A 12,934-nucleotide genomic window follows, 5' to 3' on the forward strand; every position below is an offset into this window, starting at 1 on the left:
AAAGAAATCAGGGCAGATCTCCGCATTTAATTAGAAAGATCCTAAATTCCTTAATTACCAAAGAACCAAATCTTATATAGATTTTTAAGATTATCTCTAAATCCCTTACATTCCGGAAATCAACCATGACTACGTCACCGGTTAAGACAAATCTGCATTTACTCATCTCAATCTTTTGTGATAGCTTCACTCGTAAGCATCACATAATCGAATCGTTTTATCTATATTAATCAATAATGATAAAACTCTAACTCATATTCGTCATGAAAACATTTTTATTGTTAGCCATGACGACCTCACTCAAATTTCGGGACGAAATTTCTTTAACAGGTAGGTACTGTAGTGACCCGGAAAATTTCGACTAATTTTGAACCAAACTTTCGATACGATTTAATATCTTTGACAAGGTAAGCAAAGTCTGTTAATCTGAGTCTCAAAATTTTTGAACTGTTTCATATATTCAATTGACCTTCGACTGTTCTCGACGATTCACGAACAACTAATTATAAATAGATACATGTATATTTAAATATATATATGTAATAATTTTAAATATTAATTGAAATAATATATGAGTTAATTGTTGGAAATAAATATGTAAAATAAGATGCGATATAAGGAAAACTATTATTTCAAATGTATGTATATATATATATATATATATATATATATATATATATATATATATATATATGTGTATATAAATAGTACTTGTAAATATATAAAATAATATTAAATCTATTTGTTTAAAAATATATAATATATATTTATGTGATAAAACTTGTTATTTAAAACTGATTATATTTAGAGGGAGAGTAAATGGAAAATGAATGATTTCGAGCTTAATTAGTAAACGTCAGTAACACTCGGTTGATGTTTTGTTAGTTTTAATATAGATATTGTACATGTTGATGAAGGATTGAAATAATTAATTGTTAGTTTTAATATAGATATTGTACATGTTGATCAGGTTTTCAAACAGGTAATAAGTTAAATAATTAATTATGTTTAATCTAAAAATTTGAGATTTTTAGGGACACTTTTATACATTAACTGTTTAGCAATGGACACGATATAGCATTTCGTGGGAAAAGTGTCGGTAGAATACTCCAAGGATTGAGAAGGCGGCTAACTGTGTTAACATTGAATTCATATAATTATTATTATTTATTAATATATATATTTATTTATGTTTGTAGGCAGAGAGGGATATATAGATACATGATACACACACTAACACAAAATCATCACCACCACCTCCTTCCTTTCGCCACCACCACCTATAACCGGCGATGACCACCCAACCAACACATCCACCATTGTGGCTATACATAACTGCCACCAAGTTATTTTATCTACTTGTTTACTTAATTATAACCATCACTCATCATCAATCCTCTCCATTCACTACCACCGTGAGCACCCAGTCCACCGCCACCTTTAATCACCTCAACCGCCACCACCACATCACCACCGCAGTCACTTCTCTCGCTCTCCTCTTTTTCTTCGATAAAACCCCATTTCCTACCATTCTTTTCCTAATCAAATTGAGAAACCACCATCAAGACATTTTAAAATGTTTTCTGTTTCGTTGCATCATCATCTTCATCAATCAAACAACCACCACACTAAACCACCGCCACCTTTCTCCATCTTGAGCAACCACACACCACCTGCATTTTTTTTTTCTGTTTTAGTAGCCCCAAACCCCAACCACTAATCTCCACCACTAACAACCATCGTGGACAGCTCCTTTTACTAGCTACAGCTGCTGCTTCCTTTTTTTTCTGCTTTCCATAACAGTGATGAGAAGTATGAGTGATGATAGTGATGGCGACTGAGAATGATGATGATGAATGTCGATGTGAGTTGATGATTACATGTATAAGATATCGATGTATGTTGATGATGATAGAATTCGATGATGATGATGTTGAACCGTAAAAGATGATGATGATGGTGATGTTATGATCATGATAAAGATGAAGATGAGATAATGATCGTGATATGAATATGACGAGTATTATGATGATGATGAAGAAGATGACAGATAGATATCGCTTATACTTATTTATTTGGGGTATAAACCAAAGAAAAACCGAAATGGTGTAATGGTTTAGGGGTTATTGGCATCAACCGAGAGGTCACGAGTTCGAAACTCGGCCTAGGCGAACTATATATTTTTTTTATGAGAGCTGGGAAATTTTCAAAGTGAAGTGTTGGACCATATATATAAAATTTCTAGTTGGGCCGATTAATCGTTGCTGGGCTTCCAGGATTATATCTAATTGCTAACCGGGCTGCTATTAAAATTTGATTTTAGTTGGGCCGAAACCCAAATTTGAATTAGGAGAAATTCGATGGTGATAATGAAAAGAAGGATAAAGATGGCAAACGGTTCTTACATATTAAATAAATAGTCGAGCGGTTTAAAACAGAAACAATCAAATGGGTTAGTGGTTGGGAAGGAAGATGTTTATGCGAGAGGTCAGGGGTTCGAGCCCAGACTGAGGCATTTTTTTTGGAACTCACTCATTAAGGTAGTAAATACATTTTATTATTATTATTATTATTATAAGTAATATCATATTTATTATCATTATAATTCTTATTATTATTAGAATTATAATTACTATTATCATTATTATAATTATTAGTAAAATATGAATTTTAGTTATTATTATTACTATTATTATTATTAATTATAATATAAGAATTATTAAAGGTATTATTATTATTGTTAATATTATTATTATCATTATTTTTATCATTATTATTTTTATTATCAATATGATTATCTTTATGAATATTACTATTATTTTTAGGAATATTATTAATTCTATTAATTTTATGAATATTATAATTATTACTATTATCATCACTTTTAACACTAATATTACTATTTTTAACATTATTATTACTACTATTATTTTTATTATTACTAGTATCATTATTATTATTATTATAACTATATTATTATTATTATTACTAAAATTACTTTTATTATTATTATTATTACAACAAAACTTGTTATTAAAATATTTATATAAAACTTATATAAAAGTATATATATATATATATATATATATATATATATATATATATATATATATATATATATATATATATATATATATATATATATATATATAAACATAAATAATTAAAATAATATATAATAATATAAAACTTATTCGATTACAAGGATATATTTTAATATATATACAAATGATATAGGTTCGTGAATCTGAGATCAACCCTACACTTGTTAAATGATGTCATATGTATTTTACTACAAAATACAATAGGTGAGTTTCATTTACCCTTTTTACTCTTTACATTTTTGGGCTGAGAATACATGCAAATGCTTTGTTAACTGTTTTACAATATTTATATACGTGTGTTCATTTGATTCCCTTTTACTCTTTACATTTTTGGGACTGAGAATACATGCGCTATTTTTACGACTGCTTTATTAATTGCTTTTGAAGTATATTTTGAACTGCGAATACATGAAATGCTTTTATAAATGTTTGACGAGATAGGCACAAGCAAAACATTCCTCGAATGAATTATTATGCAGATAGAAGTTCTGCGGATTATTATTGAATTATGTAGACATGATAATTGCCACCGTTGAATTATGTGGACATGATAATTGCCACCGTTGAATTATGTGGACATGATAATTGCCACCGTTGAATTATGTGGACATGATAATTGCCACCATTGAATTATGTGGACATGATAATTACCACCAATTGATATGAATGTTATGTATCGAGAGAATGATTTTTATACACAGGTTATGTGTTTTAGTTTTTGTGCACGAGATATGTGTACGGTTACTAAGATTTATGAAAAATGGATTGCGTACACAAGAAAGGTGTACTGTATTTAAAAGATAACGCATGTACATAATAGGTGGGTATAGGATTCGGGCCCATTTGTACCATGCAGCATTTAAATCTTGTGGTCTATCAAAATTACAGAATTTTATTGTTTTATGATAAACCTATTATCTCACCAGCCTTTTGGTTGACACTTGAAAGCATGTTTATTCTCAGGTATGAAAGAAATCTTCCACTGTGCATTTGCTCATTGTAAAGACATTATTTGGAGTCGATCATTGCAATGGAACCAGATGTTGGTGACTTCGTCCGAACGAATTAGGACGGGGTATGACACATAACAATAATAATAATAATAATAATAATAATAATAATAATAATAATAATAATAATAATAATAATAATAATAATAATAATAATAATAATAATAATAATAATAATAATAATAATAATAATAATAATAATAATAATAATAATAATAATAAAAATAAAAAAGAATAATTACAACCTTTGAAGAAACCAAAAAAAAATTCGTCATTGGAGGGACTCGAACCCGCGACCTTTCGGAACCCGACACCCCCTCTAACCATTAGACCATCTCTGATTTTCTGTTCTAATAGTCCCTTCCTAAATACATAACCCGTATAAATTATGGTGCCTTCTTCTTCTTCATCGGTAAATCAATCAACCCTCAAAACACAACAATAATAATTTGTATTCTTTAATATAATTAAAAACGCTCATTACTAAATGATTGTTACTAATAGAAAATAAAAAAGAAACAAAAATAATAAGAAGATAACTGCTACTGTAGTCGTGGGTTTTAAAAAAAAAAATTTGCTTTTGAATTTGAGATCGTTATAGACAAATATCACAACATGAATTGTGTTTATTTTCACCATTATAAACTTCGTGATTCTTCAATTTCAACAGAAATATCACATAAATCTTTAATTTGATCATAGAACAAGGATTGACTTTTTTGAACAAAACTTTGACTCAACAATTCTTGCTCAATATCAAGAATTGGAATTTGAAACTTCACAGATAGTTTTAGTTGATGATTCCTAACGTAACTGCATTTTTAGATTTTGCAAAATCATTCGAAATCAAAATTTGAGTAAAAAGGTATGCGTGAGAATAACAGAACCTGTTTTTTTTTTTCGCTTAAATCAACAGAGGAAAAAAAAATATACATATGTAATTGATAGATGAAATTCGAATGTGATAATGCCCAATCTATGAGATGATTGATCTGGTTCTTGTAGCAAGCTGGTAGTTAACAAAGGGTCACAGGCACACAGAAAAATCAAATAATAGAACAGGTATTGATATTATATAATAACGCGTATGGATTAGTTTATATATATTTGTACTTTATATATATATATATATCAGTATTTTATATATTAATAAAAAAAATATTAGTAATAATAATACTTTTAATAAATACTGATAATAAATAATAGTAATAATAGTAATAATAATAATTATAATAATACTAATATTATTAATGATAATAATAATATTAGTAATAATAATACTATAGTAATTTACATATTTCAATCATTCTATCTATATATTATATTTTGTAATATAAAAATAATAATACTAGTATTAATATTAATAAGTAATAATGGAAGTAAGGTTAATAATATAACTTTAATATTTTAATTTGTGTCATAATAACATATAGTGAGTATTTAATATCTATACATTATATATATATATATATATATATATATATATATATATATATATATATATATATATATATATATATATATATATATATATATATATATATATTACAATTTACACATAATATTAATTTTGTATAGAAACCATGTATATTTTACATATATCAATCTACCATTGTTATATATTTATTCGTTATTAATTTCGTTGAGAAAGTAAAACTAGTATCTCTAAATAATGTGTTCAAAGTTTTAAATGTAAATTTTGAAATATATTATATATATATATATATATATATATATATATATATATATATATATATATATATATATATATATATATATATATATATATATATATATATATATATATTACTTAATAAGTTTTTATTTTAAATCATAAACTATTTACATTTATAATTTCAACAACTAAACCGCATAACATATTATTAATATATTTCAGTTTATAATATGCATATGCATATATATATATATATATATATATATATATATATATATATATATATATATATATATATATATAATTACATATCTATTTCCATTCAGTTGTTCGTGAATCGTCGGGAATAATCAAAGGTCAAATGGTTTCATGTAAACTGTTCCAAAAATTTAGAGATTCAACTTTACAGACTTTGCTTATCGTGTTGAAATCATATAAGTTTAAGTTTAAATTTGGTCAGAAATTCCCGGGTCATCACAATTGTGATTAACTTCATCTTCAACTTCCAATGGATTATCTATGTAATGTTTAACTCTGTGACCATTAACCTTAAATTCAATTCCATTTGAATTTATTAACTCTATTGTTCCATATGGAAAAACTCTTTTGACTATGAATGGTCCAGACCATCTTGATTTCAATTTTCCAGGAAATAGCTTGAATCGTGAATTGAAAAGAAGAACTCTGTCTCCTTCTTTAAATTCTTTTGAACTTCTGATTCTTTTATCATGTCATTTCTTCGTTCTTTCTTTATAGATTAACGAATTTTCATATGCTTCATGTCTTAATTCTTCTAATTCTTTTAATTGACTTAACCGAAGACGTCCAGCTTCATGTAAATCAAGATTACATGTCTTCAAAGCCCAAAATGCTTTATTTTCAATTTCTACTGGAAGATGACATGCTTTTTCGTAAACGAGTCTAAAAGGTGTGGTTCCAATTGGAGTTTTTTAGGCTGTTCTAAAAGCCCAGAGTGCATCCTCCAATTTCATGGACCATTCCTTCGGATTTGATCCTACGGTTTTCTCTAGAATACGTTTTAATGCTCGGTTGGTATTTTCAACTTGTCCACTTGTTTGTGGATGATAAGCAGTTGAGATTTTATGAGTTACTCCATATCTTTTGAGAACTTTCTCAAGTTGATTATTACAAAAATGAGTACCCCGATCACTTATTAAAGCTTTCGGTGTTCCGAACCTTGCAAAAAGACATTTTAAGAAGTTGACTACAACTTGTGCATCGTTAGTCAGGAGAGCTTGTGCTTCCGCCCATTTAGATACATAATCAATGGCAACGAGAATGTAGAGATTATTATGAGATTTTGGAAATGGACCCATAAAGTCAATACCCCAAACGTCAAATACTTCACATACTTGAATGACATTTTGTGGCATTTCATCACGTTGACTTATTTTTCCGGCCCTTTGATATGCATCACAGGATTTGCAAAGAAGGTGTGCGTCTTTGAAAATTGTTGGCCAATAGAATCCAGCATCGTAAACTTTTCTTGCTGTGAGTTGAGGCCCATAATGCCCTTCTGTTAGTCCTGTGTGACAATGGTTTAAGATTTGACTGGCTTCATCCCCGAATACACATCGGCGTATTATTCCATCGGGACAACTTTTGAATAAATGTGGATCTTCCCAGAAATAGTGTTTTATATCACTAAAGAATTTCTTTCGTTTTTGGTATGACAATCCTTTTTCAAGGAATCCACATACTAAGTAGTTTGCATAGTCTGCAAACCATGGAATTTCACTATAATCTATCTTCAATAGATATTCATCAGAAAAGTTATCTTGTATGGCCGATTCATTTAGAACTTCTAATTCAGGATTTTCAAGACGAGAAAGATGATCAGCGGTGAGATTTTCTGCTCCCTTTTTATCTCGGATTTCAATATCGAGCTCTTGTAAGAGTAAGATCTAACGGATTAATCGTGGTTTAGCATCTTGTTTCGAAAATAGGTATCTAAGAGCAGAATGGTCGGTATAGACCACCGTTTTAGCTTGAACGAGATATGAACGAAATTTGTCAAAAGCAAAGGCAATAGCAAGGAGTTCTTTTTCAGTAGTTGTGTAATTTGTTTGTGCTCCTTGTAACGTCTTACTAGCGTAATAAATAGGTTAAAATCATTTTTCAATCCTTTGTCCTAAAACGGCTCCCATTGCAAAATCACTTGCATCGCACATAAGTTCAAACGGTAGATTCCAATTTGGAGTTATCATGATCGGCACATTAGTGAGTTTTTCTTTAAGAATATTAAAATATTTGATACATTCATCTGAAAAGATGAATGGAGCATCCTTTTCTAGGAGTTTATTCATAGGAGTGTAAATTTTAGAAAAATCTTTTATGAAACGTCGATAAAAACCGGCATGCCCTAGAAAACTCCTAACTCCTATAACATTGGTGAGATGTGGAAGTTTAGCAATTACATCTACTTTAGCTCTATCTACTTCAATTCCTTCCTTTGAAATTTTATGACCAAGAACGATGCCTTCTTTAACCATGAAATAGCATTTCTCCCAATTAAGTACTAGATTTGATTATTCGCATCTAATAAGCATTCGTTCAAGATTAACTAGACATGATTCAAATTTATCACCGAAAATTGAAAATCCATCCATGAAAACTTCCATGCATTCTTCTATCATATCGTGAAAAATTGCCATCATGCACCTTTGAAAGGTTGCAGGGGCGTTGCAAATCCAAATGGCATGCGTTTGTAAGCAAAAGTACCATAAGGACACGTGAATGTGGTTTTCTCTTGATCCTCATGTGCTATTGGAATTTGAAAGTATCTGAAAAAACCATCAAGAAAACAATAGTAACTATTTCCGGCTAATCTTTCCAACATTTGATCAATGAAAGGTAAGGGAAAGTGATCTTTTCTGGTGGCGTCATTTAATTTTCTATAATCAATACAAACACGCCATCCTGTTACAGTCCTAGTAGGAATAAGCTCATTTTTTTCATTTGTGATGACAGTCATGCCACCCTTCTTAGGTACGCATTGAACTGGGCTTACCCATGGACTATCAGAAATTGGATAAATTAAACCTGCATCTAGCAGTTTAATAATTTCTTTCTTAACAACATCTTGCATATTAGGATTTAGTCTTCTTTGCCGTTGCACATATGTTTTACGACCTTCTTCCATAAGGATTTTATGTGTGCAATACGAAGGACTTATTCCTTTAATATCATGAATCTTCTATGCAATAGCTGGTTTATGAGCTTTTAGCACAGAAATGAGTTGAGATTTTTCATTTTCAGTAAGAGAAGACGATATTATTACAGGTAATTCAGATTCACCATATAAATAAGTGTATTCCAAATGGTTTGGAAGTGGCTTTAACTCTAATGTCGGTGGTTCTTCTATCGATGATTTGTATCGATATCTGTCTTCCTCTTTTAGCATTTGAATTTCTTCTGTTGTTGGTTCATATCCATTAGCCATAAGTGTAGCTAACATTTCAGTTTCATCAATTGGTTCAGTTCCTTCTCCTAAAGAACATTCTCCCGTTCCTTGTAATTCTGGAAATTCTTCTAACAATTCTGCATGTGAATCTATAGTTTGAATATAATAACATGTATCATCTGCAGATTGCGGTTGTTGCATGGCTCTATCCACAGAAAAGGTAACACTCTCGTCCTATATACTTAGGGTTAGTTTCTTACCAAACACGTCTATTATTGCTTTAGCCGTGTTTAAGAATGGTCTTCCTAATATGAGAGGAACTCGAGAATCTTCTTCCATATCCAGAATAACAAAATCTACTAGAAATACTAAAGTACCAACTTTAACTAGCATGTTCTCCATTATCCCTCTAGGATATTTTACTGATCGATCGGCTAGTTGTATACTTATTCGTGTTGGTTTCAATTCTCCAAGGTCTAGTTTAGCGTATAGTGAATACGACATTAAATTTATACTAGCACCTAAATCTGCTAATGCTTCAATTGAACTAAGACTACCCAGAAAACATGGAATTGTGAAACTTCCTGGATCTGATAATTTTTCTGGTATCTTATTCAATAGTACTGCGAAACAATTAGAATTCATTGTAACAGGCAAGAGTTCTTCCATTTTCTTTCTATTTGTGATTAGATCTTTCAAGAATTTAGCATATCTAGGCATTCCTGAAATCACATCAATGAAAGGAAGATTGACATTTATTTGTTTAAACATATCCAAGAATTTGGATTGCTCGGCTTCAAGTCTTTCTTTTCTCATTTTACTCGGGTAAGGAAGTGGTGGTTGGTATGGTTTAACATAAGGTTTAGCTTTAACTGTATTATCTTCATTAACCTTCTCAACTACCGGTTCTGTTTTCTTATCTTGCTTAGGTTGTGGTTCTTGTGGAGTAGGAATAGAGTCATCAGAAATTACAGGTATTTCAGATGGTTTTAGTGTAATACCACTTCTTGTGGTAATGGATTTAGCTGTTTCATACCGGGGGTTAGCATTTGTATCGCTAGGTAGACTTCCCGGTTTTCTTTCACCTATCAACCTTGCTAAGTTGCTTACTTCTTGTTCCAAATTTTGAATAGAAGCTTGTTGATTTCTAAATGCTTGAGCATTTTGTTCATTGGTTTGTTTCTGAGATGTGAAAAACTGCGTTTAAGATTCAACTAGCTTCGACATCATGTCTTCAAAATTTGGCTTTTTATCATCGGTTTGTGGTGGTTTGTTTTGAAAAATAGGTCTTTGCTGATTGTAAGTATTGTTGGATACTTGTTGATTGCTAGGACCTTGTTGGTTGTTGTATGGAACATTTCGGTTATAATTCTGATTTTGATTGTAGATTGGTGTTGGTGATTGATAATTATTCTGATAATTATTTCCAGGCCTTTTGTTCATGTATGAAACATTCTCTCTTTGTTCCATTGTTTGTTCAATACTGAGACAATCTTTTGTCAAATGTGTTCCTCCACACTGCTCACAACTAATTCGTATTGAGTGAATATCTTTAGTCATCTTTTCCATTCGTCTCTCGACAGCATCTATCTTTACGGAAATGGAATCGAAGTTATGGATAGAATCAGCTCTAGCCGCTTTAGATGATCTAACGATATCTTTTTCTTGATGCCACTCATGTGAGTGGGAAGCAGTGTTATCAATAATTTTGTAAGCTTCAGTTGCGGTTTTCTTCATTATGGAACCGCCAGCTGCTATATCGATGTCTTTTCGTGTAGTGATGTCGCGTGTTTTCGTGTAGTGATGTCGCATCCTTGGTAGAATATTTGTACTATTTGATAAGTGTCTAAACCATGTTGCAGACATCCTCTCAATAACTTTCCAAATCTTGTCCACGCCTCATACAGAGTTTCGTTTGGCTTTTGTGTGAACGTAACAATTTCTCCTTGAAGTCTCACGGCTTTAGATGCCTGAAAGAATTGTTTAAGAAAATTTTTAACTAAAACATCCCATGTATCAATCGCCCCTTCAGGTAACGATTCTAACCAATCTTTGGCTTCTCCCTTTAAAGTCCAGGGAAATAACATGAGATATATCTGTTCATCCTCCACTTCTCTTATTTTAAATAAAGTACAAATCTTATTAAAGGTACGAAGATGTTCATTTGGATCTTCCTTCGGCGCACCACTAAATTGGCATTGATTAGTTACCATGTGTAGCATTTGTCCTTTGATTTCATAATCTGGCGCATTAATGTCTGGTTGAGTAATTGCGTGACCTTGGCCAGTGCGTTTATCTCTCATTCGGTCTTCCATACTTAGAGGTTCCAGATTCTCCATTATTGAATTTATTGAATCTGAATCACTAGAGGATTCTGATTTAATGGGTTGTTCCTCGACAATCTCTGTTTAAATGATTGGTGGTTCCGGAGGAAAGATTAGTGGTTCAGGATCTCTGAATTGTCCCTGAATATCCTCCGGATTCTCAATTGTGAGGTCGGGTTCAAAAAATGGATTATCAGAAATTTGAATTGGAGTACTTGGTCGACTGGATGACGATTCTAAAGAAAAATCAACAGCAACAATATTAGCTAGATGTCTTGATCGAGTTACAGGTGGTGAACATATAAAAGGTGGTGAACGTTTTGCTCGGTGCATTCACTGAATATCCTATTAGTTAAAAAAGATAAAAATTATATAAGTTATCAAATTAATAGACTTTTCTGATTTTGCCCACGTTTCGAATAGCCAATAGATGCAGCAGGTAGCCAGGACCCTTTAAATCGGAAGCCCACAACTCGCCACTAACAAATCCAACTATTACTACGAACCAGAAAATTTTGGATGTCTATCAATTTAACCACTTAAAATAATTTTTCTTCGAAGTTTAAAGAAATTTTAGAGAAGAAGTAGAAAATTCTATGTCCTAAAAACTAGAGCGTCGAGAAATAAGAAAGAAAAAGAGCGCGTAGGAAAACGTCGAAAAATAAAAGGTCGAAAAATAATAAAAAGAACGTAGCGCGTCGAAACTTAAAAGTCTAAAAACTAAACATTAAAAGTTACGTCTAAAAGTATTAAAGCTTAAAGGAATTCTATATTCAAAATGGTAATAACTTAGAAAGTAATAAAATTTATAAAATGGCATCGCAAAATTCTAAAGCACCTAAATCTTAGTCTAAAGAAAAAGCACTTAAGAGATTTTACAGCAAAGCCTATAAATCTAGAAATAAAAAAAACTATGGCAAAAACTATGACTTAAAACTAAATACGAACGAAAAATACAAATATTACGCTAAAACAAATAAAAAGATACAAAATATAAAAATAAACTTAAAGTTGTAAAAAGTACAATTTTTATAAATATATTATTTTTATATTATTTATTTATAAAAGTATTAATTTTATAATTTATTAAAACTAATAAAAACTAAAAATACAAATTAAATAAATAAAACTAAAATTAATATTAGAAATTAATTAATTAATAAACCCTAATTAGGGTTAATAATATTAATTAAAATTAAATTAAACCCTAAACTGGTCGGATTAGGATACCAGACCAGTCAAATCACATCATGCGATTGCATGAGGTGTTAGTTGGTTTTCCATGCGATCACATGGATTCGGGTATCAGGCCTGGATATGGGCTGCTACAGTACCAGGCCGAGAACTTTTACTTATTATTATTTTTCTATTTTTAATATTAAATAAAATATTTATAT

Source organism: Rutidosis leptorrhynchoides, chromosome 10 (genome assembly GCF_046630445.1).
Source record: "Rutidosis leptorrhynchoides isolate AG116_Rl617_1_P2 chromosome 10, CSIRO_AGI_Rlap_v1, whole genome shotgun sequence".
Classification (NCBI taxonomy): Eukaryota; Viridiplantae; Streptophyta; class Magnoliopsida; order Asterales; family Asteraceae; genus Rutidosis; species Rutidosis leptorrhynchoides.